The sequence below is a fragment of the Homarus americanus genome, unplaced genomic scaffold, assembly GCF_018991925.1.
Source record: "Homarus americanus isolate GMGI-L3 unplaced genomic scaffold, GMGI_Hamer_2.0 scaffold58043, whole genome shotgun sequence".
In the NCBI taxonomy this organism is placed as follows: domain Eukaryota; kingdom Metazoa; phylum Arthropoda; class Malacostraca; order Decapoda; family Nephropidae; genus Homarus; species Homarus americanus.
This window is the reverse complement of record NW_024739063.1, coordinates 1-8,446: the sequence shown is the minus strand read 5'-3', so window position 1 is coordinate 8,446 and position 8,446 is coordinate 1. Positions and strand designations below refer to the sequence as shown.

General features: G+C 36.3%; 1 long non-coding RNA gene across 1 annotated transcript; it reads right to left on the bottom strand.

Annotated features, from left to right (window-relative positions):
* Window positions 1-909: 909 nt before the first annotated feature.
* Window positions 910-2,653, bottom strand: LOC121874413. The gene is made up of 2 exons (XR_006090410.1): window positions 2,242-2,653; window positions 910-1,415 (listed from the first exon to the last, which is right to left on the bottom strand). It is a non-coding gene; the product is annotated as an uncharacterized LOC121874413 (long non-coding RNA).
* Between the last annotated feature and the right edge of the window lie 5,793 nt (window positions 2,654-8,446).

Here is an 8,446-nt window from a genome sequence, read left to right as displayed (position 1 = left end):
TAATGAGGATTAGCCCACCCAGACATGGTTCAATGACCCACATTGGTGCCTGAGGAGGAGAGGGGGGAGAAATAAAAAAAAATTATATTAATAACAACAGTAATAATAAAATAAAAATTATAATAAAAATATAAAAATTATATAAAAAATAAAATAATAATAGTACTGTAGTAAAGAACCATAAAAACAAAAACAAAATGATCAAGAGCAAGAAACGATATGCAGTATTTATGTTGTATTGTCAAACTAAGACACACAATTGAGACCCTGCAATTGTATGTAAATGAGGAAGAAAGGCAGATCAGTAACCTGGGACTTGGTCACAATTTTTTTGATGCCATATGGCAGCAGGGTCTACCATGAGACAACACATTATGCTTCCAATATCTTCCCAGGCAGTAGTGCCTCCCTGTTTGATAGCTGCCTACTACAGTACTGTACCTACTAAATAGAATACATTAGTTATGTCTATTTATCTAAAATGTATTGGTATTCACCATGTTGTAATTCACTTGAAAGATCACTAAATTGTATATTCATTGAAGTACAGTATTATATATTTATTTCAAAGGAATATTCACCAGCAGAGTTTTGAAACCTCCATAATTGTGTGTTGACAGATCTTCATGCCCCCATATTCATTGAGCATAGTCAGTACCAGTGCAAAATTTGATTTTGAATACACTACCACTGGAAAGGTTTCCAAAACAAAGTATAGGTGTCTACAATACCAATGATTCAAAACAAATCTATGCTGGATGCTGTCTCACCTTTATCCAACCAAAGTACTTGAAGTTGGTTTTGGAATGTCCCCTGCTCAACCAAGTTACAAGAGTTTTTGTGCACAAATGTCAGTGTAATATACCAGTAACAGCAAACCTTCCACTGTACAGTATAAAAATTGAATAATGTTGTTTAAACTTTCATTTATTGGTGATGGAACATTTGTGTGATATACATGTCCACAGTGAGGTATACAGTGTCATGATACATTGACAAACTGCCAGCTGCTCTCAGATACATCCATCTCACACCATACAGTATACCCTTACTCTCTTAATTTGTCTTTTATATCTGTATTATTGTGCACTATTTTCTTTATTCATAAGGTACACTAGCTGGTAATTTCATAAGATTCTGTTAAACCAAAAAAATTAACCCCTTAAGCTGAATAAAATTGTCTGGCTCTGGCAAAATTAAATATCTTAAGTGGCCTTCCCATAATGAAGAGATTAGTGGAGATAGTCTATGTACCAACCCCTTGTGTGAAGGTTCCTCTCTGTGCTGAATAAAATCATCTGGTGCTAGCCAAATAACATATTCTAAGTGGCATCCATGTAGTGAAGGAGTTGAAGGCTGAATATATATGCACAGTACAGTACTGTAAGTCCTCGCTTAAAGTGGTGGTTCCGTTCCTGAAAACCATGACGTTAACGGAATCAATTTTCCCCAGAAGAAATAGATAAAATATGGGAGTTATGTTCCCCAGCCTCCCTTTACCCCACAAAATACATTACGCATATATAAATTCAATGAAATTTTTATAGAAAATAGTATTTTTGTTCAATCCATAATGCGACGTCTAGCTTTATACCTAGGTAAGTAAATGCCTAGCATTAACTCGCCAGGCCAACATACAGGCAATTAAAACATCTAATAATTACTTAAATACGTAATATTAGGACACGTCGCTACCTGGCATTTAATTGCAATTCTCAAAACCCCCTCCATCACATGCACTGCCACCGTCATCTCTTGCCTTAGAGCGAGCAGTAAACAAAAGTCAACTCTCGAGGGGTGGAGTTGGGTGGGTTGTCGACGTCACATTCTGGACTATATCACAAAAACTTTTTTAGAAAAAAAACAGCATTTTGTTCAATCCAGAATGCGACGCCTAGCTTTGAATACACGAGCAGGAGGTGGAGAGGGAGGTGACTTTGTGTATAAGGCTCCGCTAGCTTAGGTCCAGAATATGATTATAAACTATTTGGAATATTTTCCAATATTAGGAACATTTACCGGAAGGTAAAATGTTAATTTACATATCCCAATTAGGATACTCACTTTATTCTGATGAGGAAGAAGGTCCTGGTTGCGGAGATTGACTAGGTGGGGGAGAGGACCACTTTACCCCATAAAATACATTAAGCATATATGAAGTCAATGAAATTTTTATAGAAAATAGTTTATATTATACATCCAAAAAGGTAAATAAACTATTTCATTTTGTATTGTACTCACTGATTGGCGTATATGAAGCAAGTGTGTGGTGGGGAGTGGAGAGGAAGAGGGTGGGAGAGGAGGAGGGTGGCGAGTCACTGAGAGCCGGAGGGTGGTTCCTCCTCCCGCTGACTGGGTGATGCGCCATACAAAGTAGTCCATGGCGTTATACTGAATTGGCGGGACGTTTTCCGAATCAGGGGTATCTAAAGAGTATCGACGTTATAACGAAACAACATTGTCAATTGCAACGTTAAACGTGGACTTACTGTATATGAAACACATTTACTGTATTTCTTAGTTTTAACTTCTCCCCTAATTTCAAATAAAAGCTAATAGGTATTGGTAACTTTATTTTTTCTTTGAATAATATTTGTATTACAATCTAAACAGAAATGTGATAAAATTCATACGAATGCAAATCTATTAAATCTACATACCGTATATCACGGCCTATAAGACGAAATTTGAACATTAAAAAAATCTGCCCAAAGTTAGGGGGTCGTCTAAACCACCAAGTTTAAAATTCTTACCTCTTAAATATTGTGGTTTAGTGTGTCAAGAGTGGTGATGAAAACATCGTAAGCCACTCACAAGGTCTTACCACTAATTATTTTATACTGAAACTTACGTTTGGCAAGCTGGATTCAAATTAAGATTACCGGTATATTAAAATAATAAAAATGTATTATAAACCTGTCTAACATACCGTAAAAGAGATTTATACCCCTGTAATAAACACAGCTATCATCACACACCCCTCCCCACGCCCCCCCCATTTGCCAGTGAGGAGACAAGAAAGGAAAAGTGCATTAATTCTTGAAACTATCGACGGTTAATTACAGACGCTCAAGTGACGTCACTAGTGTTTACACTACACCAGCTGGTAATATTTGATGCCATTACTTGAAGTGAATTGGCCTTATTTTAAGTAACTAACTATAAATAAATACAAAAATTAAAAAAAAAGATCAAAACTGAGAAATAATATACTGTATGTATGTTGTGTTGTCAAAGTAAGAGGAACAATTGTGTAAGTACGTAATATTTTTTCACTCAAATCCTAATGAAACACTACTGGAGAACATTCCTTTGTCGCAAAACAGTTTATAAATTAAAGAAAATAATTACAGTGTGTTTAATATATTACAGTATATTATAAATAAATAAATAAAACAAATAATTCGGTAAATCTATTTAAAGTAAATGGAAAATAAGCAAACATGTTATTTACCAAGACCCTTCCGTCTGGCTCAGGGTGAGATGTAGGGGAGATAAAGAAGGCTATTTATAGCCCATCAGAAGTGACCAGTACCCTAATGCACCATAAATAATTCATTGAACATTCATTTTTTGTACATAGTATATTCAGTATATATATATATATATATATATATATATATATATATATATATATATATATATATATATATATATATATATATATATATATATATATATATATATATATATATATATATATATATATATATATATATATATATATATATATATTTGTGTAATAAATGTATGTAGTAAGTACATACTGGTAACCTTTTTCACTCAAATCCTAATGAAACATCACAATTAGAATACGGTGGTTGCTGTTGAACCACATGTTGTATAAATAGTCACACCACCCAGACGAGGGAACACTCCCACCACGCTTCAGTGACGTCACTAGTGTTTACACTACACCAGCGGGTATAATTTGATGACATTACTTGAAGTGAATTGGCCTTATTTTAAAAAATCAAGGATGGTTGGTAAAGGACTACTGAGTCAGTGGGTAAGTGTCACATTTGGGGTACTGGTCTTATACAGCAAATAGAGCTCAAAAGCTACTTTTTAAATGGAAATTTGGGGGGGGCGTCTTATGCACCCCGCATATATAAACGTGATATCTGATAAACTGTCTAAAGTCTATAGTTACAAAACTCCATTTTGCGAATGATTCAAGTATGATACAAAAGAAACTTGATATTAAAATGAATATTACATTCTTATATTCTTAGCATATCATTATACACTTGCCTCCACACTATCTCACGACAAATGTTTAACAAAAAAAAATTAATGCTCTGCTCATGCTTTACATTCTTCATGAACGGGGTCTAATGTCCGAAATTCTCTCCATGTTGGGGGCATGTGGTTATGAAGATGATTACTACACCTCTTGCACACATCAGTGAAGAGAGAAACAAAACTATGCAGCCAGGTCTGTCAAGGAGAAAAAATTCAATCATTGAATAAATTTTTACATATGGTAATCGCTTCAGTCTTTCTGAACTGATTTTAATGCACTTATTACAAAAGGTAATCTTCAATATACAGTATGAGAATTTTTTTTTGTACATTCTATAATACAATTGTACCCAATTATTTGGGAGTACAGTAACACAGCTTGGCCTGGTAAGAGGACTGTCTAACTTGGTAACATGCCAAGTCCACACATTTGTTCACTTCATACACATACACACCCATGCATTTAATTTTTCTTATTTTAAAGCAACATGCCATCTCCAGATATTATTTATTTCTAAATTGCTTTGCAAATAAGTGGGGTATGCTTTTAAATGATATAGTTCAGTCATGATAAATGGACAACAGGGATAATCTGGAAACTCAGGATTAGTCCTTTCCAGGCCCACTAACTGTTCAAAAGTTCCCAGAGGGATAGAGCGTGTCAGAAGGCTCGAGTAATCCTTGATACTTTCATCCCAAACTGGGAAGATGGTTTTGTCATTTACTGTACAGTACAAGACAGTCAGACCAATCCTTTTCCCTTCTCCTATAGCCTGTTCACTATCACCTATATGTTTTGTGAACTCCCATTCACAATACTGTACCACATTGTCTCCATACAGTACAGTGGTACAAATCTGCGAGGTACAGTACTTGTTTTCTACCCATCTGTTCCCCCTTTCTTTTATCACCATTCATCTCACAACAAAACTGAAGAGCACAGCAAACAGAAGAAGGGACAAAACATTTCCCTGCAGCATACCACTCTCCACACAAGATTCAGGTGAGAGTTGACCATCAACATTAATACATCATCTACTACACCTATTAATATGCCATACTGCATTTCTCTGGTAATCCATTATTTCATAGAGTTCTCCAGAGTGCTGATTGATGCATGCTGTTTAGAGTCTTCTCAAAATTGATGAAAACAATAACAGGGATTGGTTTTCTATACAGTACAGGTTGGACCTCGCTAATCCGGGAAGCTTGGGACCAGACTGGTTCCAGATTTGCAAAAATTCCAAACCACCGAAGCCGAGGTTAAAAAAGGCAAAATAATGCATTAAATGTACTATTACTGTCAAATTTCTTCAGTATAGAAATCTTTTCTAAAATAGTTAATGTCACATGCTTACGTTTTATTGCATTTCAAAAACTTCCACTGCTTGCTGGTCTCTTAAGAGGCATATTTAGGGGTAAATTATAAGTATTTAAAGATAAAATAGTGGCAACAGCCACTAGAAGTGAGCTATGATACCATCCCGAACCATTGAAGCTGCCGGACTATCGGGTCCCAGATTAGCGGGGTCCAACCTGTATTCCACATTCTGCTGTATCATGATTAAGTACAAAGATTTGATCACTGCAGCCCTTTGCTCTCCTAAATCCTGCCTGCTCATATTGAAGATTTGCATCCAGGACAACCCCAATCCACCCAAATGTAGTTGGTACCAATCCCTAAAGTTCAGAAAAGTGAATGCGATCAAGTGCAGTGCCAGTCAACCAGTCTGCTAATGTACCAAAGACTTAGTAGTCAAAGTGCAGTGCCAGCCAAACTGTTTGCACTTCCCCATATTGGCCATCTGGCTAATGTGACACACTTTAATGTTGTAGTGTCAGACACCTCTTGTAAGGTTTGCCCAGTTTTGTGTACAGTACAGTATACACATTTACAATACAGTACATTATACCGTATACAAAACTGTACATAGGACACAATATCACCTCTCAATTACAGTAGATATTTTTCAATTCGTAATTTTGGGTATACAGTATAGTCTCGATTTAAGTGGATTTGGTTTACGCGTTTGGTCATTTACGCGGCACCTTGCCAGACCGACAATTTTTATTTACACGGGTCATTCCATCATTTACGCGGGAAGCGGCGCGGGCAGGGTACGCACAAGGTTGCCCAGTCAACAAAACATTACCGAGTTCTTCACCCGCCACCCACCACAGCCGGCCCAAGTCAGTGATAGTGAGGATATGGACTTTGAGGGGTTTGACAAAGAGGCCCTGCAAGCCTCTGTGGTGGATAGTGATACAGGTGAGGGCCAATAATCTGCCCTCTGCCTCGGAACCAACCCCCCATCCCCGTGTGCCCAGCCATCTCTTCTACTAAATTAAGTGTTAAAAAACCTATTATTGATATTTCTCTTAAGTTTTTTGCAGAATCAGTTACTGAGCAAAATGGCCAGCATGCATATTGGTAATTTTGTAAAATAACTTACAAACAGACTACCTAAACTAACCTAACCTTATGGTTAGGACAGCGCACAGTCCAAAGTTAAAAGAAAACAAAAACAACAGGACCATTTAATTGTGCATCAAGGTACAATAGCCATCCAAACCTAACCTAACCTTATTCCACCATAAGGTTTGGTTAGTTTAGGTTATCTGTTTGTAAGTTATTTTACAAAGTACCAATATGTATGCCGGTCATTTTGCAAAATAACCGATTCTCAAAAAAAAAAAAAAAAAATTAAACTCAAATATTAAATTTTATTCATTTATTTTACTCTTACATGCATACACAATTCTTCATACAGAACATGAAAAAATAATTAAATAAATAAATAAATGATCATCATAAGGTCAAAAACATAGAGAATAAAAATATCTTACGTCCACGGGAGGTTAGTGTGCAAATCATGAGAAGAAAAAGGGGGTGTGGTATTGGGGATCTCAGCCTCCCCCTACCAGACCAAGTTGTGAGCTGTATATTTTTTTATTTTTCAACATAATTTCAGGTAGATATACATTTTTTTCTTTTACTCTGTTACATACACACAATGCGGAAAAAAATAAAAGAAATGATTATCATAAGGTTAAAAACATAAGGGAATAAACATTCCTTACGTCCACGGGAATTAGCGCGCAAATCACGCGAGGAGGAGGAGGGAGTAGCTTTGGGGATCTAAGGCGCTTCAGTTTCCCGTGTCCTGTGTGTAGTGTATTACCGACTGATAAGGAGGTATATTTAAAAAATTTTATTTATCAGTATAATTTTTATTTATTCCTCATATTTACTGGTACTACAATATACACGCAACCCTGGTCCCTAATTGCCACAGATAATGAGGAATGTACAGTACTGTATATAAAAAAATATGTTGTGAAAGGTGCCGGCTGGGAACGCATCCCCCCTCTATTACACCGATTCTTATGGGGAAAATTGTCTCAATATTCATAATGACTTTTAGAAATGCATCCTTTGCAACAACCAGGATATTCCTGTACCTGGGTCCTATTTTCAATAATAATTGATCGCTTGAGACTGAAGACAGCAAACCAAGTTATGTGTATGTTGGCTAATACTGTACAGTCTCTCCTCGACTTACGACGGGTTCCGTCCAGACGACCAGGTCGTAAGTCGAAAAGGGGAAAATAATACAGAAATTCTAAAATGAAATACAGTACAGTAAAAGTAATCAATAATGAAAAATGAATAAAGTGTTACTGGGCACTTACCTTTAATGTAGTCAGGTGAAAGCACACGGGGCCTCAATAATTTTTTAATTAAGCATGGAGACTACATTAATTCGATGAAGCAGAGAAGGAGACAGGGACGTCGTATGTCCGGGTTGTCATAAGTTGAATATGCCGTAAGTCAAGGAGAGACTGTACTTATAACTCACAAATATTGACAAACCACACCAAAATGAAAATGTTCATATCATTGGTGAGGTCTGTTTTGGTTTATGGAAGAGAAACACAGTACAACAATGAAACTATATAGTCAGTTTTGGAATTTTAAAAGTAAAACACTCGGGAGAATACTGTGAATAAGATGGCAGGATCTTGTCAGAAAGGAAACCATACGGGAAATTGCAAATGTACTACAGGTATACGTTTAAGAGTGGATGATGAGAGACCACTGTACCTGTAGATGGGGCACATTCTTCGTGTTCAACTAGAGAAAATAATAAGGGAAGCTATGAGGTGGACACCTGTAGGAGCCAAAAGAAGAGGAACAGCG